The following is a 25,514-nucleotide window of genomic DNA, read 5'->3' as shown; positions in this document are numbered from 1 at the left end:
TTTCCCAAGGGAGTTACATCCTGCTTATTTTCTCCTGTTTTGCACGTGAGGAAAGAACATAGGAGAAAATATTTTTGCTGATGCTTTGCTTGTGTTCCTTTGTATACAAATAATTTTACAGGAAAAAAAATGAATTCTTTACTGACAAGGCGCAACATGCTGTCATTAATTATTGTGCAGATATTACAGCTTATCTGTAGTGTTCAGTTGCATAAAATAATACTAACAAAGTTAGATTTTGTATAGCTGTATTCATACAAAGAATGTAGAACAAAGGCAAATGATATTGTTTCTGGTTTAAATTTATATATCACTGAGTAAAAGAAATGTATGCAGCTGTAAATTATATATTTCTTTATATGGCTCCCTCTTACTAGTAGGTCTTTCTGTTGAGAAGATACTGTTTTGTTGGATAGCCTATAGACATCTCACAAGCATATTCATGTTCTTTATTCTTGAGACAATGCATGTTTCCAGGCTGTATTCCCACAAATTGTTTCTCTGTGTAGTGTATACATCTGCATAATTATGGAAATGCCACAAATAATTCTACAGGGTGTAGCTTTCATTTTCTTTTGTAGTGATATAAAACAGCATTATAATTATAGGGAACAATATGTAGCAATATCTTGCACTTGCAAAGACAAGGTGTCACATCTAATACAGTACATATCCAATATGGTAATACAGCACAGTAGCAGTGACTTCAGACTCTGCATGCTCAGGTATACACTAGGATACATGCTGGAACAAAGCAGGAGACAGAGTTCAAAAACCAGTATGCTCATGACATCTGTAAAGCTAGAACTAAATAAAATACGTGTATATATTCCTTTTTCCTTTTGTATGTTAGTAAAGTTCTGGTGGCACAGAATCTGTATTTTTATTTTTTTTTTCCAGACATTTGTGCTACTTTAATAATAAAACCCATGATATTAAAACACATGCCACACAGAGGTGATATGACTAAACATAGTTTTTTGTTGCTATTTTTATTTATTTATTAGGATTTCCTTTCCTGTTTATGTAGCCAGATATTAGACAGGTAGTGCTACATCTTACCTCTAATTATGTTTTTTCTTATGATATTAAATGCATTAAACACTGAACGAATTCCAGGTTTCTTTTTTATTTATGATTGCAAGTCGCATCACCATAGAAATATAGGAAGCATGGGTGATCTGATTTCAAGGTATGGCTTGGACCACTTTCAGTAAGATAGAACACGTGATGAGCTTTAACTGCTGTCTCTGGCAGGTTCCAGAAACTCAGTCATAGTTTCAAAAGGTTTCTTCTCCTGGGATAATCTTAAGGGATGCCAAGGCTGAAAGAATTAGTTGTACTGTTATTAATGGATGTGAATGGGAGAACTCATGAATTAGATGTTTAGGAGGATAAGGAAAACCTAAGAGACTGAATGCTTGAAATGTCTTGCATTGATTCAATGCAGCGGTACTTGGGGTACCTGTGTGCAAGGGTCAATTTCATGCAATTAGGCTTGATCAGATATATTTGGAATAAGATATTTTTACAGAATATTTACATCCTGTTAAGATGGTCATATTTCAGAAATACCTTGTCATTCAGTAAATATTTTGCTTCTGTATTTTTTTTGCTTCTATATTTGGATAATGTGTTTTCAGTTGAAGCATTCAGCACTGGCAAAGTGGGTAAGGCATCCCAAGTGAGACTCTTAACAATATTTTGGGAATCCTAGCAAATTAAAGGCTGTGTGTGTGAAGGCATGTCAGTAAAGAGCATTGGCACGAAGGGAGCAAGGAAGTAATGTTTGCACATTAAAAAGCATATGTGCCAGCACTTGATCGTGAAGTCCAACTCCACTGCTAGTAAATTGTTCTTCCTTACTAGAAAAGAAACATGGTCTACACTGAGAGGTTTATAGGTCCTGCATACCGTCTAAGGCAAGAATTCCAAAGGTCTATCAGGCAGGACCAAATAATAAATGTATATTTAGGGGAAAAATAAAATTCTTAATTCAGTTCCTTGTCTACATAGCAGGTCAGGATTGCTTTTCTTTTTCTGTCCTTACAGAAGTAGAAATTCACTCTTTGCCTGGTGACAAAAGTACTCCTGGAATAGGTCTCCAACAGATTCTCACTGCCAAACAAAGCAATGGGTGTAGCTGGGGGAGTGTACAGGATCTGAATGTATGTCTGGGGCACTGTCCGGACTCTCCTGGGATGATTGTTCCATGGGTCACTGTGGAATTTGATGGCAGGCATTACTTCCTGGAGCACCTAATGTAAATTTTGGTTCTAGCATAGCAGTTCCAGACCTTTCAGTTGCTATAGATCTGGGTCTGTCCGAAGAAGCTATATGCAAAGTCTCCAGTGCAAACCATGCAATGATGCTCCATGGCCTGCAAACAGGCTGCACTTCTGGAACCCCTGCTTTGAAAAAATTGTTTTTGCCAGATGACTTCGCGTTCCAGAAAACTCATATGTAAGTAATCGCAGTATCTGAGGCCACTTATAAACAAGACTGTTTCTGGAAGTCCTTTTTGGTATACACTCTTTCTCATTGTGTTATCTTGGCCTCTTTCCCTCCTCCTTGATTTGTCACTTGAGAATCCGCATAAAATGAAGAATGCAGCACATTCAAAGGAAAGTTCCCGGAGCTGAAATGTTGCAGCTGTTCTGCATCTCTGGTCTTTCAAATCAGTTGCAGTTTGTATTGCTTCTGCTGATGAGAGTTAAAAGGCTTAAAAAAAAGAAAAAAAGTTTGTTTGCATTTGTGGCAGAGATTGCCACCACTTAGTAACACAAGAGGGTATATGATACTCGTGAGACCTGAAAGCCCCATGGCTTATATTGGTGTGAGCAAGCATAGTATGTGCAGCCCTGTGAGAAAGCAGTTTGAGGTCTTCAACCTAATGACTGCTGTTAGGGCAATTAAATGTGAACTTTAACTTAATGAGGGCTTCTGGGCTCTACAGGACATCAGTATGCTATATGATTTCACTATTGAAAGATATCCTAACTGGTAAACTCATGTTACTGTTGTGTGATTCAAAATGCTTCTTTCCTGAAACAACATTTCACAGACTGCACAATATAAATCATTAAATGGGTCTCTTGGAAACAGATGCCTTTGCCTAACTTTTACATACTGGTTATCAGAATTTATAGAAAATTTTTCCCATGTACGCTAATTGGGCACTGCAGCCGCATACAGCTGGAGAAATGGGAATTTCTATTGTTTTAGTAGAGTTGCTGTTTGTAATGAGCTCCAATGAAGATAGTTGTGATTCTAACAGCTTTTAAAAGATGAAGTTTTTATTCATTTGCATGTTACTGGACAAAATGCCTCCCCTTGCTGCCACACCCCTGTCTTCTTTCCCCTGTAATAAAATTGGTTTACAGACAGGCAGCAGTCCTGGGTGTATTATCCACATCTGAGGATGTGGATGTGAAAGTTGTCATATCACGGTATCTGGGCAGCTAAAGATGTTCATGTTTAGATACTTTTGGAAGAAGGAATCTGTCTGTGGGACTGTGCCTTGAAGATGGTGCCTGTATTTACTCCAAATATGAAGTATACAAGAGAGGCTTTTATTCTGATCTGTACTGTTCCTCATGTGTGTTGTCCAGCAATGGCTACATACACAGGTTCAGAAAAAGAAAATGGGCCTAGCTGCTTTCTTGCACTTGTTTTTTAACTAACTACAGTTATTTTGTTTCATTACTTGGACATAAACAGCTTATTTAGAACTTATTTATATGTAGAATTTGACACCTCTTCTGCATCAGATTTGACATCCACTTCAGAGACATCATTTTATCAGGGAATGACTTCTTAGGGTCAAACTCAGGATAACATTACAGTAGCTGTCTGACTTAGAACTGCTGCATGTTAGGTCAGTGTAAATAGTGAATATCTGTAGCCTGGAATAATCCAACCTGACACAGACAAACTAAACCTACATTATAATCAGCATGCTGGGAATTAATTCCTTGCTGAAGCATACTGCTTCTCTCACTTGGGAATGTAAAAGTGCTTATAAACGTAATAAAATTCTTGTTTGAAAGACAATGATCCAGACTTGGACTCACTCAAGCACTTAACCTAATTTTTTTTTAACCTAATCTCAAATATAGGAGGATCTGTTTTTGTAGGTAGAAGAGATTGACAATAACATATAGTATAATATCAGAAAATCAGTTTGTGAAATGATTTTACAAGACTTATTTTGTTTAGCTTGACTGGCTTTAGTTTTCTGATTTGAGAAACCAGCACTTTCTGTGCTGTTTAGTGAAAATCAGTTTTCTTCTTGATGTGTGTTTTTTTTCTTCTTTTTTTTCTTTTTAAGTTTTTCTTTTTCTTTTCTCAGTTCATTGGAAACTGACTTAAAAGGACACCCCAGAAAGATCAGTTGATCATAGACTGAAGACAGCCTTAGTTGAAGAGGAGGACTTACAATTAGGGACATATATGAAGATGTATAAAATGCTGTGAAACTTTTTCTGAAGTGGTCGTAATTTGTATTTGAAAGGGTCAAAATGACATTGCTTCTTTGCACTAACATAGGCTGTTTCATCTTAAGATCTCAAAGGGTTTTATGGAGTAAATTAATTAGTATAATCTTCCCCTTCACTTTTAACAATCTGCAGTGATGAAGCAGGAGAAAAGTTAGGGGTGACCATTAACAGGGTTCACAATGTCCTCTCCAATTTAGGCTGGTGTTCTATCACCAGCAAATGATGTGCTATCACCGAGGCCCCACCAGACTAGCTGTACCACATATGAGATCATAGGTACTTCCAAAAATCTAGGAGAAAATTATGCAGGAGGAAGTGTAAGAGCTATTGCCAGACAACCAGAGTCAGAGATGCACAGTGAAGCCTTTAGGTCATCATGCTTGAATTCATAAATGGCTTCTAGGAATCATAATGTTGATTAGTTGTCTAGATTCCCCCCCGTACATTTAAGGGACAGAAGAGGCACTTATAGCATACCGTTCATCTGACCTGTAAGATGTGCAAATATATTTCCTTCTGTCCCCATCAGCAAGCACTTTGTGTAGTTTAAAGCTGGGCTGAGAGTGAACTTCTGATGTTAGGTCTATTAATTCCTGGGTGTGGACTCCAGTAAAAAGAGAGTTCTAAAGTAATTATGATTGTAATGAAAGTTTCCCTAACTGCTGTGCTTAGTGTTGGACTGTAGGTGGTCTTTATGCAGAGGGCATGCTGTGAGTTATCTTAGACAATTAGATCCTACAGAGACCAAAGTAGGGTAGTAATGTATTTATGTCTAGTGTTTGGACCACAGCAGATAAATATTCATGTCCCTGAAGAGTCATGGTGTTGTGTGTAAGCACTTTTTATCAAATTGTCTCAGGGACTGTGCAGTCTAAAATGAAGGTGTCTCTGCAGTTAGGTGGCCATTGGAATGTGGCTTGGTTGATTGCTTTGGGGAAACAGGATCACCAAAAGCCTTGTTTTGCATGTCACGTGGAGTTTGGAATTTTAGGTAATTTATACTATATGAAACCAAAACAAACAAAAAAACTTTGCTGGAAATAGCACTGGGAGACACAGTACAGAAGATAGAAAAGTTCATGTTGAGTATACTTCATATGCACTTTTTCCTGTCAGAGCAATCATCAAAACAATCTGATTGTCTTGATACTTGCTGTAGACCAAATGTTAAGGGAAAAGGGATGGGCAATAGCGCAGTCTGGCTTCCTTTGGGTGTTGACACCCAGTGAAAGGCTAGTGTTGCTCCTAATGGGATCCTAAAGCAGCTTTGAGGCAGCCGAAGAATTACCTAACATAGAGCATCTTCTCCTCAGGAATCCCTTCTGCTTTCTTTTATAGACCAGAGCTTTATGATCTTTATTTGTCAGGTTCTTTAGAACAAGAATCTGGCTCAAGTTTTTACTGCACTATTCAGATAGGCTGAAGGTGTGTTGCTTGCAACCTAGAATATTAAAAGCTGCTGTTCTTTCAATACCTCTTTCTGCATTCCATTCTGATTTTTGTTGTTGTCATAGGGACTTCAGCCTACATAGCTTTCTAAACAAGCTCCTAAAACTTGAGATCTTACACGTATTTTCAGAAGCAGCGGGTGCTGAGGAAATGGCAGTTATAGTGCTGCCACCTATTTAGGCAGCACAGTGGGAAGGATCTTTAAGAGTAAAGTCAGACCTATGAGTGCTCCATATTCTTGAGGAATATTCCTTACTGAAAAACAAAACTTATTTCTTAGAAGACTTAGGCAAAGAAATAACTCCTTAACAAGATAGTATCTGCTGCTCTTGGTAACTGGCCTCATTAGATTTTTGAGGAAAAAAATGGTTTAGGGACAGGTGGAGTTGTGCTGTTTTAGGTATTTTTATAGGGAATAACTAAGCTGTGTCATGGTCAATCTTGATCTTGTCAACTTTACAGTTTTTGCTAAAGTGAGAGATTCAACAGCCCTCTGGGTTTCCACCGCCGTTTGTCTACTTGCCCAAGGCCCTTTCACATATTTTGTCATCTTAACATCTGCAGAGAAAAGCCACTCATATTCATCTGCTGGGTAAATAAAGTCTGTTTCACAGCATGGGAAGACACTCTTTCCACCAACAAACAACCAAAAAAAAAAAAAAAGCCGACTGTTTAGAAGATTGTAACACTTTTGCTTAGTTTGTGTTCTCCTTTCTTAGTTTTCACATACTTCATAGCTTAGGGTTGTTTTGTTGTTGTTTTTGTTGTTTATTTTAACTGAAAGAAGTGTTTAAAGTGTTCCAATAGAGGCTTTCTTTACAAACTTGCTCAGATTAGGAAACAGCCAGATGAGGTTTCTTGTGGGATTCAGGCAGCCTGGTAAATGCACAAGTGGCTTACCTTTTCTCACTCTTTCTATAGTTGTATTACAGTAGCATCTAGAGATCACTAGGTCAGGTTGGTATTGCACAAATATGGCCCCTTTCCTGCTGAGATGCTGTCTAGTTTCTCAAATCAGAGAGAGATGAAGTTTTCTCTTTTCCTTTAGTTCAGAGTTCTTGTATCCCCCAGTGTCTTACTATTTTGGGAGCTTGTTGTCTCTGATCTCATATCTTTTCATCTTTTCTGTGGAGTTAACCAGTGAAAGATTTTTCTTATTAAAACATAATCGTACTAGTACTTTTTTCTTTTTTTCATAGTTTTAATAATTTTATGCATTAAAAAGAAAGTCATGGGGAAGCTAAATGCCAATACTGAGCTGCTGGCAGCAGGGAGGTTTGTGAAACCTCCTGATCAGGGTAGGACTTTGGGGCAGCTCACATGGCTATGACATGGGGTGTCCTAGCTTTTGGAGTAGTGATCAATCCACTGGATAGCAAGCTCAGACACAAAAGGAACCAATGGAATATATATCAGAAAGTGCATTAAGTATGTAATATTTTTTTGAGTTATTCTGAATGACATACTTTGATGTGAAACCTTTCTTCTTTGATTTTACATAAATATTTCTGCTATGACTCTCTGGTTTCTTCCAGTAACTTACTGTTAGTTGTTTCAGCTAATGCTGTATGACTGTTTAGTAATATACTATGAATCTTTTCTTTCTTTTTGTTTTTCAGATCAGACTGAACAACTCAGAGTGTGGGCTTCCCTGGAGTCTCAGCCATCTTATTCTCTTGTTTTTGCTGTTCCATCTCAGCTGTAAGTTGCATTTTCTAGCAGTAGGCTGAGCTGTTCTTGTTGCTCTTCTTCTCTCCAGAAGTCTGGTTTCTTTTGGTTAACTTAGTAACTTTTCCACTGGAAATACTTTATCAGTTTCTTAGGCATTGTTATGCTTTATCGGCTTTATTTTTCTGCCTCGCTATTTAACAAGTCTAGCACAGTGCCTTCCCAATGGATTTCCTATGCCTCCTTTGTGTACAAGATTTTCAGCAGTAAGAGTGTTTTCTTGTTGTTTTCAGTTTGTTTGGGCTGATGTTTTTTTCCCTGCTGTTTGACTGGCAGATTGCGATATAGTCTCCACCACTTTTCTCAAGCCTGGTTATTTATTTGGTTGTCATCTCCTCCCCGAGCTTCGAATATTTTCTAAATATTAGTTGTGAAGTTTTTAAGTCTCCTTGTTAGTTTTCTCACATGGATGCAAGGTGATTTTTCCCAAAGGCATACTGAATTTTAAGTTCTGTAGCCACACGTACATATTTATTACAGAAGCCCCATGGTGTCAAAGACGATTCAATTGGTTGTGACAGGGTGACTTCAGGAGTCTCACTGCTCTTCTATTGTGGCTGACCAAGAAATGGATGCTGAGACAGACTGCAAAGTATCTGTGTGTGCATGAAGTAGACTTAAACGCTGTTTTGTTGGAGTGACTCAGTGTGAGCCTCTCTAGCTGACCCTGAATGGTAGGCACCATATGAAGCGTACATGGTGTTACAGACCCACCTCGAGACTGACTGGTGGTGTTCCCCACCACAAGAATCAGGAACTATATTCCATGTAGTGAAAACAGAAATGGTAAGTAAACAAACAAAAACTTACCTGGCACTGAAATGTAAAATCATGTTCCTAAAATCTGCATTTCCCACCAGGTGCTGTAGGAAGCAAGGCTTGAAAAGCTGAGTTGCATAGGTGCTTTTATGTTCTCTAAAACCCATAGCAAAATTGTATATTTTGAAATGCATAGTGTATGAGGTATGTTTTGTATGGACCTATGGCTCAGATTTCCTGGAATGAGTCATCATTCCAATCCAAGTTCTGCCAGCTACCATTACATTCAAATCCTTTCTCTGTGAATGTCTCCATGGAAAGCAACAGGATAAGTCACAGGGAAGAGTGATGCTGCCTGTCTGAACTGGAGCCTGCATCAGCCTGGGCAAGTCATGAAGCTTCTTACAAGCTGATACAAGTCAACTCTTGTGAGCTGTATGTGCTGTTTGTGCAATGAGATTGTTATTACAAGCTCAGCTTTGTATGTTAGGGTTGGAACATTAGCAGAGCCAAGTGCTGTACATGGAAGAATGGAGGAGCAATGGAGGACAGGGAACATCTGTAAATTGCTGGCTTTTCTGGGCTGGGCTTTCAACTAATGAACAAATGCAACTTCTCTGAGTGATTTATCTCCTGTGCTGACACATCTACATGTTTTTATAAGTCTTTGTTCTCATTTCAGTGTCTCATATAAGCCTTGGTTCTCATTTCAGTGTCTAAACATCTCACTTGAATTTGTCCATATAACAGTCCTAGGAAGTAAAATTGTAGCCGGGACTTGGAGAGTTAAAAGACTAATAAGCTTCCATTAGCAGTTTGTGAGAAGGCAGGGACAGAATTTGGATTTTAGACGGTTGGCACCAATACCACTACTATTACTGCTCTGATTGTTTGGGAGGGCTTTCCTTCTGGTGATTTGTTTTACCTGCCTTTCAGGAACTTGTGAGTGAGCTCGATTTCATGCAGTGCCCTACATTTAAAGATGTCTTTCAGATCAGTGCTTTTGTGTGTTTGCTTGTTTGTTTATATGAAATACTGAGTTTCCTTTCCTTCTGTAGCATTGAAACACTGTGATCACAGAATAAAAGAATACTTAAGGTTAGAAGGGACCTCTGGAGGTCATCTGGTCCAAAACTCCTAGTCAAGCAGAGCCACCTAGAGCAGGTTGCTCAGGACCATGTCCAGATGGCATTTGAATATCTCTCCAATGTGGGAGAGGTTGGTCAAGAGGTTACCTGACCCTGCTGGTGCCCCCGGATAAGCACTGAGGGGCACAGTTTGTTGCTCGGTAATGTCACAACCCTTCACTCAGTGATATTACCAAGTCACTATCTGCCCCGCAGGTGCCTGTGGCACTGGATCCCAGTTGTGATGGGGAGCTGAGCAGGACCCAGTGTCCCCTGTCTAGTACCTACAGGGTGCTGGGGTGGCCCAGTACTGGTCATGCTGGGGCTTTGTGCTGCAAGGGTGATGGGAGCAGGGTCTAGGAAAGGATCATGGCTGAAAAGATTGCTGGCAAAACATGAGCTCTGTTTCTGATGCTTCCTGTATGTTCCTGAGCTGTGGACACCTGAGGGGACAGGTCCTGAGTAGCTCTGCACAGGGAGCTGAGCAAAGCTGGGGCCACAGGAATCATTGCCTGGAGATCTCCTGAGGAAGTTGGAGAAGGATTGGAAAAGATTTCTACCTGTCAGAAAATCTTCCCAGATATCTCTCATCTCCAGTCTTTGCCCATTTCGTGTTCACCTCTCTGGGACCACTGGTAGGAGCCTGCTCTGTTTTCTTTTCATCTTTTCTTTGGGAACTTTTATATGTTTTTGAGATCCGCTCTGAATCTTTTCTTTACTAGGCTAAAGAGTCACAGCTCTCTCAACCTTTCCTCACAGGAGTGATGCTCCAGTCCCTTGATCATCTTTGTAGCCCTTTGTCGGACTCTTTCTGTTGTGTCTGTGTCTCTCTTGTGCTAGGAAGCCCAGAACTGGCCCAGCTCTCCATGTGTGTCCTCACCAGAAGACACAAAAGATTACCTCTCTACTCTTGTTGGCAACACTCCTCCTAGAGCAGCCTAACCTTCTTTGCAGCAAGGGCGCATGTATTCTTCTATATTTAAGGAAGGTTTCTATGCTCTCTCTTTACTCCTCAAGTGAAAATGTTTGTAGGTCTGTTAGCTAGGGAAGAAGCCTTAGAAAGAAGTATTTTCTCAAAAATGTAGTTGGTACATTTACGTCTAGTATTTTTCTTAATTTTCTACTCATCTGGATTTAGTGATGTCTTAATTTTGGTAATTCTGGAGACACTGTAGTGTCTGAATTTTTCAGTAGGAAAAGGGATTGGAAAAGTGCTTCTCAGGCATCTGTTTAAAAACAAAATAAAATGAGTACATTTTTTTTTCCTGTGCTGGCAACCAGAAATGTTACATAGCTGGAGACTGCCAATGGTACTCCCTCTAGAGAGACTGTGTAATGCATTTTGACTTCTCCCTTGCCGTAACCTATTTGGATTTCACTTTTCCCATTACATAGTGTTGTTTTTACAAGAATATTATGTAGCTTATTAGTGGAATTGCCCTTATCTTCTGTGTGCCTGCAAAGTAAACAAGAGAACAAGTAGTTTCATTGCCAGGAACTCCCTGAACAACGACTGATAGCAATAATGTTCTCCAGCATGTGCGGAGTGATATCCAGAGATCTCAAGAAGACATTAAGATTGTGTTAGTATAGGGTATGAAGATATGTTAAAATATTTCAGAAATGGGAGAGATGGATTTCCTGCAAGACCATTTATCTCTAAGAATGGACCCTGCCGGTCTGAAAAATGGCAGGGCTGCTTTATTTCAGTTCAGTCTTTGTATTGGCAGAGGGAAATATGCCTATATATCTGTATCAATCCAGTTAAATCTCAGTGATGTATTTCTGAGGTTTAGCTCATGCTGAATATTCCTTATTAACCAAACTTAAGTTGAATGGGAGGCATGAATCTGCCGTGCCTGGCCATAAGATAAGCACATGAATGAAAATGGCCAAGTTAAAGATGAAAAGAATCTTTGCAACATGCTGCTGTTCCACTTTCTTGCAGGGATACAAATGAGGCTCAGAGTTGAAAGTGAGGGCAGAAAAAAAAAAAAAGAACATTTGGAGGTGAAATTTGGAATGAAGCACGGTTACTTAGATACAGTCGAATATATCTGTGGAAGGCATTGAAAATCACAAAGGGAGGACAGACAGGTAGGGTATGACAAGAGGTCAAAAAAGTTTTCTGGGTGCTGTGGGGAGGTGACACAGGCAGCAATGTGCAAAGTGTTCCTTGGCAAAATCCCAGTTCATCTTGGAATCACTCCTGAAAGACCAATGTTACATCAGACCTCCTTCATCTGAGCATGAAGTAGGAAAACTTGCTGTCTGTATAGGCACCTGAACACTTCATATCCTGGGCCACCCTGATTCTGGAAACTCTGATAATAGAGCAAAATGAACAGGGATTTTCTGAACTCCTTACAGCTTGAAAGATTTTAACATGTGTTTTTGAGTGAAAGTTTTGAGATGACTTTTAAGCAGAGTCTACTCATCTGTGCACCCCTGGAGCAATGTAAGCTGCCACGAGCTTACCTCTGTTGAGCACTGCAAACCAAAGCATGAGGAAAAAAAAAACATTAACCATTAACCATTCACCCCAAGCAGAGCTACAGGCTGGGAGAGGAATGGTTGGAGAGCTGCCAGGCAGAGAAGAACCTGGGAGTGATGGTGGATAGTCAGCTGAATATGAGCCAGCAGTGTGCTCAGGTGGCCAAGAAGGCCAATGGCATCCTGGCTTGTATCAGGAACAGTGTGACCAGCAGGGCTAGGGAGGTGATCGTCCCCCTGTACTCAGCTCTGGTGAGGCCGCACCTCGAGTACTGTGTTCAGTTTTGGGCCCCTCGCTACAAGAAGGACATCGAGGTGCTTGAGCGGGTGCAGAGAAGGGTGACGAAGCTGGTGAGGGGCCTGGAGAACAAGTCCTACGAGGAGCGGCTGAGGGAGCTGGGCTTGTTCAGCCTGGAGAAGAGGAGGCTCAGGGGCGACCTTATCGCTCTTTATAGGTACCTCAAGGGAGGCTGTAGCGAGGTAGGGGTTGGTCTGTTCTCCCACGTGCCTGGTGACAGGACGAGGGGGAATGGGCTTAAGTTGAGCCAGGGGAGTTTTAGGTTAGATGTTAGGAAGAACTTCTTTACTGAAAGGGTTGTGAGGCATTGGAACAGGCTGCCCAGGGAAGTGGTGGAGTCACCATCCCTGGAAGTCTTCAAAAGACGTTTAGATGTAGAGCTTAGGGATATGGTTTAGTGGGGACTGTTAGCGTTAGGTCAGAGGTTGGACTCGATGATCTTGAGGTCTCTTCCAACCTAGAAATTCTGTGATTCTGTGATATGTCCTATTCTCACCTCAGCTTCTAGTTGTTGTTGTTGTTTTGTTTTTTCTTTCTTGATTTTGAGTAATTTATGCAGTTGCATCTCCAAAACTTGGCTACCTTGTCTATAGGACATAAGATAGCCCCTTTAGGAAGCTTTCTTGACAAAAGATTGTACTTGCAAAGTGATATTATTACAGAGTGTGGTAGATAGAAAGGAGATGGCTTTAAGTGATTGTCGTGGTTCCGCTCGAGTGGGCAGCCGAGCTCCACCACAGCCGCTCTCTCACTCCCCCTCCTCAAAGAGGAATGGGGAGAAAATATGTGAAAAGGGCTCAAGGATTGAGATAAGGACGAGAAAATCACGCAATAATTATTGTAACGGGCAAAACAGACTCGGCATAAGGAGATAGTAAGATTTATTGCCTACAACTAACAAGCGAGAGAAGTGAGAAAACAAAGGAAAAAAAACCAAAAGCACCTTCCCCCCCATCCACCCTCTTCCACCTCCTCCCCCCGAGCGGCGCAGGGGAACGGGGAATGGGGGTTATGGTCAGTCTACAGCACTTCTTCTCTGCCGCTCCTTCTCGGTCACTCTCGTCCCCTGTGCTGTGGGGTCCCACCCACGGGATGCAGTCCTTGATGAACTGATCCGGCGTGGGCTTCCCACAGGCAGCAGCTCTTCCAGAACTGCTCCAGATATGGGTCCGTACCACGGGGTCCATCCCTCAGGAGAAAACTGCTCCAACCTGGCTCCCCTACGGGCAGCAGCTCCTGCCAGATCACCTGCTCCTGCGTGGGCTCCTCTCCACGGGCTACAGGTCCGGCCCGGAATCTGCTCCGGCAGGGGTCTTCCACAGGCGGCAGCCTCCATCAGTGCAGGGCCACCTGCTCCACCGTGGTCTCCTCCACGGGCTGCAGCGTGGAACCCTGCTCCACCGTGGTACTCCATGGGCTGCAGGGGGACATCCTGCTTCACCATGGTCCTCACCACAGGCCGCAGGGGACTTCTGCTCCGGCGCCTGGAGCACCTCTCCCCCTCCTTCTACACTGACCTTGGTGCAAGGCTGTTCTCCCACTCCCTTGACTCTCCCGGCTGCTGTGTGGCGCAGCGTTTTTTCCCTGTCTTAAATATGCTCTCACAGAGGCGCAAAACAACATCGCTTATTGGCTCGGATCTGGAAAACAATGGGGCCCTTCCCAAACATGGGGCAGCTTCTAGATCTTTCTCACAGAAACCACCCCTATGGCTCCCTGCTACCAAAACCTTGCCACGTAAACCCACTACATTCCACCCCTCGCCTCTGTTAAAAGCATATTTAAGACTACTCACAACACACTATCACTTTACAATTATCACAACAACCTTCACAAACTTCACTTACATCAAAAAGAAAAAGAATTCACCACACCAAAATAAACATAACATCATCACAGCACCGACAGGGTGGACATTTTACACACACACCACCCCTCGTCCCTTCACCACACTAACATCTCACAGTTACTGCTTTCTTAAATTCTTCACAACTTGTACATTCCTAACAATCATCCTGCACATATTTTTGCCCGTTACTTCTACTAACTATCATACTTATCTCAAATTCCTTGAGCCCCACGTTGGGCGCCAAAAAAGACTGTCGTGGTTCCGCTCGAGTGGGCAGCCGAGCTCCACCACAGCCGCTCTCTCACTCCCCCTCCTCAAAGAGGAATGGGGAGAAAATATGTGAAAAGGGCTCAAGGATTGAGATAAGGACGAGAAAATCACGCAATAATTATTGTAACGGGCAAAACAGACTCGGCATAAGGAGATAGTAAGATTTATTGCCTACAACTAACAAGCGAGAGAAGTGAGAAAACAAAGGAAAAAAAACCAAAAGCACCTTCCCCCCCATCCACCCTCTTCCACCTCCTCCCCCCGAGCGGCGCAGGGGAACGGGGAATGGGGGTTATGGTCAGTCTACAGCACTTCTTCTCTGCCGCTCCTTCTCGGTCACTCTCGTCCCCTGTGCTGTGGGGTCCCACCCACGGGATGCAGTCCTTGATGAACTGATCCGGCGTGGGCTTCCCACAGGCAGCAGCTCTTCCAGAACTGCTCCAGATATGGGTCCGTACCACGGGGTCCATCCCTCAGGAGAAAACTGCTCCAACCTGGCTCCCCTACGGGCAGCAGCTCCTGCCAGATCACCTGCTCCTGCGTGGGCTCCTCTCCACGGGCTACAGGTCCGGCCCGGAATCTGCTCCGGCAGGGGTCTTCCACAGGCGGCAGCCTCCATCAGTGCAGGGCCACCTGCTCCACCGTGGTCTCCTCCACGGGCTGCAGCGTGGAACCCTGCTCCACCGTGGTACTCCATGGGCTGCAGGGGGACATCCTGCTTCACCATGGTCCTCACCACAGGCCGCAGGGGACTTCTGCTCCGGCGCCTGGAGCACCTCTCCCCCTCCTTCTACACTGACCTTGGTGCAAGGCTGTTCTCCCACTCCCTTGACTCTCCCGGCTGCTGTGTGGCGCAGCGTTTTTTCCCTGTCTTAAATATGCTCTCACAGAGGCGCAAAACAACATCGCTTATTGGCTCGGATCTGGAAAACAATGGGGGCCCTTCCCAAACATGGGGCAGCTTCTAGATCTTTCTCACAGAAACCACCCCTATGGCTCCCTGCTACCAAAACCTTGCCACGTAAACCCACTACAGTGATCGACTGATTTGTATCCAAAGGACTCATGCAGGAGCTATTTATACCACTAATGGTGAGTTGGAGCTTCACATTACGTGGAGGTCTAGACTTTTCTACAATTCTTATGTTCAATTTTCTGTTGTCAAAATCTTGACACAGTACCAGTATTCTGTCCAGATTTCTATAACAAATAACTGTCAGATGCAAGCATGAAAAGCCTACTTAAAAAAGGCAACAAATGTTAAACCTTTTATGATGTATTATTCACTACATACATTTTAAACATGAGCACTGTATATACAGCCTGTTCCTATTGCTTTGGGATTTCCACTCTTGTTTTAATATTTTCCTTTGTGCTAACAATTGCAACTAGCCCTAATACATTTTTAATGATATCTTAAAAATGTTTTAAGGGCACAAGGAATAAAACAGAATATGGTTGTAAGAAGACGACGTTAATGCAGTATGCTTTTCTTGTGTTTTGTAAGATTTGCCACTTAAAATCATAAAAATACATCTCCAAAGACCTAATAGGTTTAAAACAATTTATTGTTGAGATTACAGACTTGAAAATTCTTTGATCTGAAATTGTGCTAGTTTAGAGAATGGAAAAACAGTCCTAGAAAACATAAACGTATTGACATGTTTTAGAATGCAATAAATAAATTCTATTAAACTCACTAGTGCAGATTCAAGAATACATAAACTCTATTTGTTGCAGCTTTGACTGGATTCTTTGTACAGTTCTGAAAAATAGCTTTCTGAGAGTGAATTTTAGTGATTTATTAAGTTGGTTCTCATTCAGTGAGAGTGGTGAAAATTGTTATGTATCCAAATCTGGGCATTTTAAGGATATCTTTCATGCTCTGACACTTGCAGTAGTCACAGTGCATGCCTGCAATACTAAAAAGAGAGCTAACCTTGTACAACAAGGATTTCACAATCTCATTTACATAGATTTTAAAGATTCATTTTTGATCAAACATTTATTTTGTTTTAATAAAAATCATAGCCAGCAGTCATAGATATCTTCACTGCAAGCTTTTTCTTTTTAAAATAGGTATCCCTCCATGATACGTAACATGGAGTGAATTTTGAGCTGCCTAAAAGCTGACTCCGTACAAGGCTCACAACCTGATTGTTGTTGAGCATGAGGGTTAGTATTTCTTCATAGGTGGAAGGCTCTCTGATTTTTCTGTTAAGTTTCAAATGCAGAGCAGGTTCAGAAATGGGAGGTGTAGTCTGGACACTTCCCAGAGGAAAAAGAACTGCTGTCAGGAGATGAAGAACATTAGTTAGAATTTCCTGTTAAAGAAGTGCTGTAGAAAATAGATTTATTTCTTTAAGGCACATGGGTCAATGTTGAAGCAGGAGAGAAGTTTGAAGTTTGGTAGTTATTGGCCATTACTAGTTCTGATTGATCACCCCTAAGAACAGATTTTGTTCTTCACATACGTGCTCTTGGATCTGATCATCTCCACTGGCAGCCCAGCCTGTGGAAAATTTTAGGTATGTCTCTGTCCATTGGCATCAGTGGAAAAATTCCCTTATTGCCAAATGAACTCAGGACAAATTCAAAATTAAATTATTCTAACACAATGAATTAAGTTTCTAATCAAGACTTAGGCTTGTGTTTTAAGTGTTGTTTGCAAGTTGCTTGCTTTCAAACTTGTGTGTATGTTGCTAGAAATGGCCTGACTTGTAGCATGGCTTACAGCCCCCAGTTTCTCTGAGGTCTCTGGAGTCTTCCTCCCTTCACAGTTTTTGGGAAACTCATTAATTTGCCTTCCTTCTGGTTCTTAACTATATAAGAAGGTTTATAAAGGTTTCAGAATCCAACATGGGAGCTCTGGAGCACTTCAGTTTTAGAGCTTGTGCCATCTCTAATTTTGACTGATCTTTTTAATTCTCTTGCCTTCATTTCAGCTTCTGCTGTCAAGGCTTGGAGTGAGACAGTGCTTGGCTCTGTATTTGAAATATACAGAGTAAAACAACTTATAAATGATCTGTTATACACTTGTTTAATATTGGTGTGGGAGTATAAAAATGTCTATTCTGTTGCATTTTCCCGGAACAAAGTTTGCCAGTGTACACAGGAAAATGACAGTTCAAAACTTGCATACTTTAGTTACCTTTCTCCAGCCTCCAAATTTATCATTCCACTATATTTTTTAAATATTTCATTGCATCTTGCTAATATGCTCAAAATTTAGCTTGGCATGAAATGCATAAACTGTATTATTAATATCCCATTATTTTATGGTTATACAAGAGCAGATTTGAATTGTCACTTTAAATCAGACCATAAGTCAAAATGAAGATCTTAATAGGCTGCCTAGATCTGTATCTGCACTGAATTAAACAGTAATTTGGCAGTCTCTTCTGCTAAATGTAGTGAGATAGCTAGTTAGTGTGATATGCCCAGGCAAATATATTGTGTTGCAATGATGGAGACAATTCCCTCTGGCAATTGCGCTGGCACTTGAGTTGATTCGTCTTGATACTCTGATCCAGCATATTCTCATTGCTGAGGAAGAAAAAAGAATTAGGCTTCTAATGTGAATTCTAGGAACTGGGTTGAATATTACTTGCATCACCCAAGATACTCTCCCATATTCTTATAATGATTCTTCATGTTATGTAAAAACGCCTTTACTACTGAATGGATCTTATTATGAATTATATCTAAACTGTCTGCTATTGGTGAGAACATTTAGTATTCATACAGAGCACCATGTACTTGGTAGGGAATTGACCCTGAGCCCGTAGTTTATGAGGACATCCAAGCTCTATTACCTGCATTGGTGTCTTTGACAATCAAGCATGTTCCCATGCACATTTCTGTACATCTAGAAAGCAGCTACATTGCATATGTCAAGGAAGTGAGAGTGCTTTCTACAATGCACGTGGTACCTTGTGTAGTGCTCAGGTGAACCATGTACAAGTGGGACTCACCTGATCCCTAATACAGAATCACTCCAGACTCTGCATGTCCAGGACTTCAGAGGCTAAGAGACTGCAATATTTTGTAGTTGTTCTTACTTTAAATAAAGTATTTGATGTACATACATATTTTGACCCTGTCTTCCAAGAAAAAATGGTAATGTTTATTAATAAAAAAACTATAAATGAAGTGATAGTGTTATTTATGCCTTAATGTAATTAGAAATATTTAGCCTAACTTTTCATTTCAGTTTACTGAGGAGAAATGTAATTTTAAATGGTCAAATATGTGTGGATTAGAAAAGACTAAGCATTTCTTTGCCATAAGTGAGCATCCGATAAAAAATGTAAACATTTTCTGCAAATGAGGTAGATTTAATTACAAAAATATTTATTCAAACACTACTAAGTAAAACCAGCAGTGATATTTTTGATTTATTTTCCATGAACTGATAAAAAAAAAAAAAGACTGCACTTAGTGTTTTTCCGCTTCTTTTATTCGCTATTTGTTTATGCCAAAAATCCTCTAATTACTGATCGTTGAAATGGAAGGTAAGAAAGAAAGTGCTTTGTGTAAATGTAAGCCACTGGGATAGTTGAATTAAAATAACTGTCTGAATACTTTCTTGCTCACAATGTTTTTACATTTCATGATTTTTCATTGACTTGGATTCACACTGTGTATGTTTCTGTGTATGTTGCTGTTTAAAAATGTGTTCAATACACATTTTAAGTTCTATTTTAGAAAAGAAGTATAGTTCTTCCAATAATAGTGAAAAAGGGCATGTTGACAGTAAAAAAGCAAATCCCTTACGAGTAGATGTTATAGAAGACTTGTGTCTCTCCTGGGAATAAAGAAACAATTCTTACTTCAATATTACTTGAATTTTACTGGAACCAATGGCAGCATTTCAACAATTATTAATATTGGAGAGAGGACGATGAATCAATACTTCAAGCAATCATATGTGACACGAAGCAAGAACTTACAGATAAGTACACAAAAAGAATAAATTAATGTTGTGTTTTTTAAGTTCCTTTTACTACTTGTGCTTTCAGCAAAAGCTACTTCAGGTCTCCCAAACGTGATTACCATTTCAGACTTGCTGTCCAATTAGGAGAACAGTGAGGCAGGAAACAAGTGTCATTAAAGTGCTGCTTGTTAAAAGGAGAAACAGAAGGAGCCAGATGCTTGTACTTCTGTAGGCTCATTTTAAGGTGTTGGTTTTGGACATAAAAAAAAAAAAAAAACTTTATTTTTTGTACTATAAGTTCATTTTACTGATAAATGAACATTGGCTACATTTATAGTGAAAATATTCAGCTGTACTGTTATACCACAGAACATACTCAGAAATTGAATTTCTTTATTTTTCTTTTAAGGATGGTAATGCCATCATTTTAACTGACTTTGAAGGTGTGCGTAAGAATCTATTTTCCTGACTAAAAAAACCTTTTGCTAGTACTTCTGTGGGACTGTGCTATTCCATAATACTCGTTTTCTATAAAAGGGACATCTCTGTGTCTTCCTTCGCGGTAGCAATCATCCATAAAGCCACCACTTGGCTCTTTAAACAAAAAATATACTCTTTCACCCATGGTGAAGGTGAGATACATTCCCTTATTTTATTCTTGAGGACTTTTCCCTCTCCTCTGCTGATAAATTTCTCCAGAAGCTTGGTTAAAAAAGAACAAGCAGAAGAAAAAAAAAGGAACAAAACACCATTGCACATTCACTGCATTCATTTACATCCAGTTTAAGCATAGGATCTTGTCCATCTCTGTAGAGGTTGTCTCTCTCTCCTCCCACAGATGAGGCAGGATTATAGAGGAATATATATACAGCTACTTCTCTGTACATAAAATGTTATTTATTTATTCTGGTGAGGATTTTTGTTTATTTGTTTGCATTTCATCTAGCAAAGCAAATGTTTTTAAATTCAGGGATTTTCTAAGTTTGTGCTGAGACCCTCTGCCCACCTAAAAAGTGCCACAAGCTTTGCTGTTTTGTGGCCCCCAGGGACAGAAGGGAGGTACAGTTGCAGAGATTAGTGGGAGCATCAGCACAGGAACCTTTCACGGAGGCCCATTCAGGCAATGTGTAGAGACCCCTGCCAAGAAAACCAGAGTGTTTGCTCTTTAGCTTAACAGGATTATTCTGTAGCCTACATTTCTGATCTTAATCTTTCAAATTGGTTCAAATGAGTCAATGGTCTCAAAATTTTTTGAATATAACAATTATGCAAGCAGGCACAATGAAGAAATGCTATCACAGTGGAAAAAAGACACTGGCTTTCTTAGATTTTTTTATTTTTTTATTATTATTTTTTTTTTTTTGCTAAAGATTTGGATTGGGAGAGAGGAGAGCTACTAGCCCAATTGCAAGGTGAAAATGCACTTTGAAGATGGCACATAGTCATCACACCGGAGTCAGCATACTTAAGAGAATTCAGTGTCTTGTAGAGAATGTCTGTGTGTTCCTTTCTTATGAGATAGTGATTTTTTTTTTTTTTTTTTTTTACAGTGCTATTTTGCTTCTGGTGGTACTCTGGCTATTAAGCAAGCTCATTTTATTTATAGCTCTGATAGTGTGTTAGAAGATAAGTAAATGACCTATTGACTGCTCTGCATTTTAGCTGAACACATAAATCATGCCTTATGTTGGGATATTTTAAATATTTGAACTTTTTTTTTGTAAGATGTGTAGATTCTAACTATGTGTTTTTCTAGTTGAATTTAAACATAAGGCTATGCATTTTAGGTGTTGGATCTTTTTCCTAACACAATGGAAATCAACTGCTCATACATGTTCGGAGTACTCATTGTGGAGTGTTGTTTTCGTTATTTTACAAATTCTTTTAGTAATAATCAAACAATTCTGATGATCCTCAGCCTTTTTTGAACTGCAATATGAAATATGAACATATGTACGTGAACATCACCAAAGGAGGTTTTCTTAAGCCTGTCTGTATATAATTTGTCAACATAATAGAAAATCAAATTTAATCCATTTAAAATAAATTGAGCTGACATTCCCCAAACAAAGCTTATTACTCAAGAGTGGCGAAGTGCTGGCTGTGGTACCAAATTCAGTGCTGACTCATTACAAGAATGGCTTGGTGCCTGTTGACAATTTTCATCTGCAAAGAGCCCTCAGAACCTGCTCCCTTACTTGGAATCACCACTTGTTTGGCATAACTGTATCAAGTATGTTTTTGTCTTGGTTTCCTTCTCTCTTGGCACAGTTAAAGTTTCTTATGCTTTCATGCACAAGGGGAACAGCTTGTATGCAAAGTTAATATGTTATTTTATTCTTTTTTTTTTTTTTTTCTTCCTGCTTTTCCATTTTTTCTCCTTGAAGAACCAGAGCTGAATGGCTAATGGCCCCAGGGCCATGCCATGCTGCAGCATTACCTTCAGATCTACAGTGCCAGAGATTCAGTTCTCTTTCAGCAAGTGTCATATAAGGACAAATGTGAATTAAAGTTCAAAGCCATTTCTATGATTACATTATGCATATAAACTGTAAAAAGCCACTATACAAATCTGTTTTTGCCATATGTATATTAGCTAAAGTATTGTCTTGGGGCTTAGCTACAGGACTGGAAACAGCTTTTCCTCACTGTATTTTTATGATGTGTTGTTTTTCTGCAGAAAAGTTATATAAGGCCAATGTTTTCAGAAACTGATGTATTTGCCTGTTTTCCACTGTGGCCCAGAAGTGCTTTCTAGCTCTGAAAAATCAGGCCCAATTCAATGCAAATTACAATACCGAAAACATTGGCCACAGTTGAAATACTGTTTTTCAAGTTGCAGAGGCTCAGAGTTCAGATTTCCAACTGCTTAACATGAACGGGTAAGAGACTTTATTCATTAATTTTGTGGTATGTTTTGGAATGTCTGTGACATTGCCATCTTGTGGGGATGCACTGAAGTCTTTTGAGAAGTCCCCACAAATTTCTCATTGTTTTTGTACTTCAGCCACTGTGTTCTGAGTCCTATGAGTTCTTGCTAACCTTAAGTGAGTTTTTCAGTAAAAACAATGTTAGAGGACAGAAGTTTGATGAAAGCTTCTATATCAGGAAGAAAACATAAAAGTAGACCAAATGTGTAATTTTTTCTAGCCAGTTGGGATTTGTGGGAGACCGATCTGCGTGATATTTCTGGTGGGCAATACTAACTTGGCCTGACATGGCATTGCTTAATGTAACATAACTAACTATGATGAATAATGTGGTCAATCTTAACTCCTTTTTATAGTGCAAGAATTTCTCAAGGTATGTTATAGTTTTCTTAAATATTCCACTTGTTCATAGGTACTGTTTGTAGGTCCTGAAGAGTTATTCTACAGACTGAATAATAAACAAATAAAAACAAGTATTTAGAATTCCAGCCATGTTTCTCAGCCATCAGTGGAGTATGTTATTCTCACTTCATGAATGAATGAGCATTCCTGGTATTACTTTTTCTCTTCTGCTTCTTCCTGAGCCCTTGCATATGAAATCCATACTCACTTCCTACCTCTGATGTGCTACTTCACTGGCCTTGAGGGTTCTGGAAAGGAATTTGTGGATCATTCTTTGAGAAACTGTATCCTACACCATGTAGAATACTACAAGGCAGATAAGATTTATTGGATATAAAGCTTTCATTAGCAAAGTAAACTTCTGTTCTACAAGGTGCTTTAAAACTTAAAACTTATGTGGGTGGCTCATTTTTTCTCCTGTGCTGGACTCTGGAAATATTACCCACTGGCAGTGTGAAGCACTCTCCTGTACCAAGCCTGCTGTGCTATACAATCTACTTTTATATATGATTTACTGAAGTTCCTTGCAAAAATATTTGCCTTTATCCGTTGTACTCATGTCCATAAAATAAACATATACCCTTGCCTATCTTGTTTTCTACAGGATTAAGAGGCATTAACCAGTAAGTACTCCCTGTTTCTGATAACATTTCTGAAATCTGTTGAACAAAGTTTTTAATTTTTACAATGTTTACATTTTAAGTGAAATCAAGGCAAAATTCAATAGAAATACGACAAAAAAAATATCTCTCTCTTTTGTTTCGTTTCCTTTCTTACTCCTCACAATACAATAATTTTGTCTTCAGATAGCTGCATCTTCAGGAGCACTCCTGAAATGATTCTTGAAATATTCTCTGTAAATACTGCACTTGTCATCACAAGCCCCTGTCTCTGAGAAAGCTCATGCAAAAAGCAGAGACTCATTGAAATCCTAAGAGGGAAGAATTCAAAAGGAATTGGTTACAATCATTGTCTCCATTGTGCAATCACTGCTAATATGAATTCAAGTTAAAATTCAAATGAACACTTGCAGAAACGTTCACCCATCTCACTCATCTTATATAAATATGAGATACATGTTATTTATATACATGATGTAAATAGCATCAGTTTCTTGGCTCTTTTAAAATGGCTTGAAGAAATGGAGTAATCGCTTCAGCTGATGAGGCTTCGCAACATGTAATTTACTATGAGCCCCATCACTTTTGAATATGTTGAGATTGTTTGATGTATTATTGAAAATGTAGCTCCTTTCATTTGGAATTCTTCTCAACTCTCAAACAATGAGAATAGTCACAACAAAGAACAGAGTGGGGAAAAAGAGAGAGAATAAATGTCAAAATAGCCAGAATAGCCATCTAATAAACATGCCAGTAGAGGAATATTTAGATAATCTGGAACTGTCTTTTTTATTACATTTTGATTTCCTGTGTTTTGAGTATTTTGCCTTTGTCTTCTGCTGTACGTTTGTAGAGGTGTATGAATATTTTTATATTTCACATTATGGTAAAACTATTGAAGGAGTTCATCTACATGGAAAGTTACAATAGCTATTCTTTTCTTCCCACCCTACAATCAAACACCCACAGTGCAGCTATCCTATAAATATTCTCTATGAAGTCAATGAATTCCAAGGGACAAAGAGATGTCCCTTGCACGGGTGAAGGTATTGCCTTTTTTTTTTTTTAAATCCCCAGGTCATACAAGAGGGAAGATCATCTTGGGTCCCTTGAACGGATCTCCAAGGGAGCCAGTCTCATTGCTTTGACCAGAGAGAGAGAATACATTAACAGTGATGAATACTTCCCTTTATCTCCTCTTATCACCTTGTTGAACAACTGTTAAGTATGTCCTTTGATAGCAATGTTAGGACAGTTGCAAGAGTTGGATTGGGGTTAATATCACCAAGAAAGATGTTGTTTGCCATGTAATCTCTGTTTTAGGATTGACTGTGGATATTGGCTGAGGAATTCTTTGAAATATGTAAAGATGGACAATTGTTAGTCCACTGCAGTTGGTGGCAGGGCTGGCAAAAGCTTCCTGATCTCAGGAGCAATAGGATTTCAGCCAGCAGAGCGGAAATTACTTCCACTTATTTTACACTTGTTTCCACTTGCCTGGTTTGTTCCTATTACCTCTAGCAGGTATGAAACTCCATTTGTTCTGCTGTGCTCTAATGTAGTAAACAATTTTGAAAAGCTAACAGATTTTACACTACCGTGCTAATTTATTGCGTTCTGCTATCATGAGCAACAATGGCAAAACCCTTAAAGGAACTTTTGAAGAGAAATGAATGCAAATGAAGGTTCAGGGAAAATATTTTTAAAGAAAACTTGAGAAAGAGTGATTTCCCCTCCAACATCCCATTGACAGACCATTAATTGACCTAGCAATATGTTGCAGGAGTACAGCTCTGTAAAGGACTACAGCTCTTCTGTTTCTCTTTTTGTTTTGAATTTGCTTGTGGAACCAAACCAAGAACGTTAACGGACAACCCCAAAGGAAAGTTGTCTTTTTTTTTTTCCTGTGAAAATAAGCAAAGCCCCAAAGCATATGTTAATTTCAGACTGTAAATACACAGTAAAACGATCTCATTTTCAGTCTTATTTAATGGTTTTGAAATAAGTAAAATGTCAAAGCAAAACATGTTAAGAAAATAATCTAGCTTTTAAAAGCTTTTTTTTTTTTTTTTTTTTTTTTTTTTTTTTTTTTTTTGCCAGACACAAAGAAGGTGACAAATTCCACCCAAAATCACATTTGCATCTTCTTCAACC

The 25,514-nt window shown here is 39.7% G+C and overlaps 1 long non-coding RNA gene across 1 annotated transcript in view; it reads left to right on the top strand.

Moving 5' to 3' along the window:
- LOC311431701 overlaps positions 1-25,057 on the top strand; it is a 107,870-nt gene extending 82,813 nt beyond the window's left edge. Inside the window, exons 4-5 of the long non-coding RNA XR_014689583.1 lie at positions 7,568-7,649; positions 24,438-25,057. This is a non-coding gene — a long non-coding RNA (uncharacterized lncRNA). The remainder of the gene's footprint in view (positions 1-7,567; positions 7,650-24,437) is intronic.
- Positions 25,058-25,514: the final 457 nt, after the last annotated feature.

The sequence above is a fragment of the Aythya ferina genome, assembly GCF_964211825.1.
Source record: "Aythya ferina genome assembly, chromosome: 2".
In the NCBI taxonomy this organism is placed as follows: Eukaryota; Metazoa; Chordata; class Aves; order Anseriformes; family Anatidae; genus Aythya; species Aythya ferina.
The sequence above is the reverse complement of the archived record's forward strand: the minus strand, read 5'-3'. Positions and strand labels throughout refer to the sequence as shown.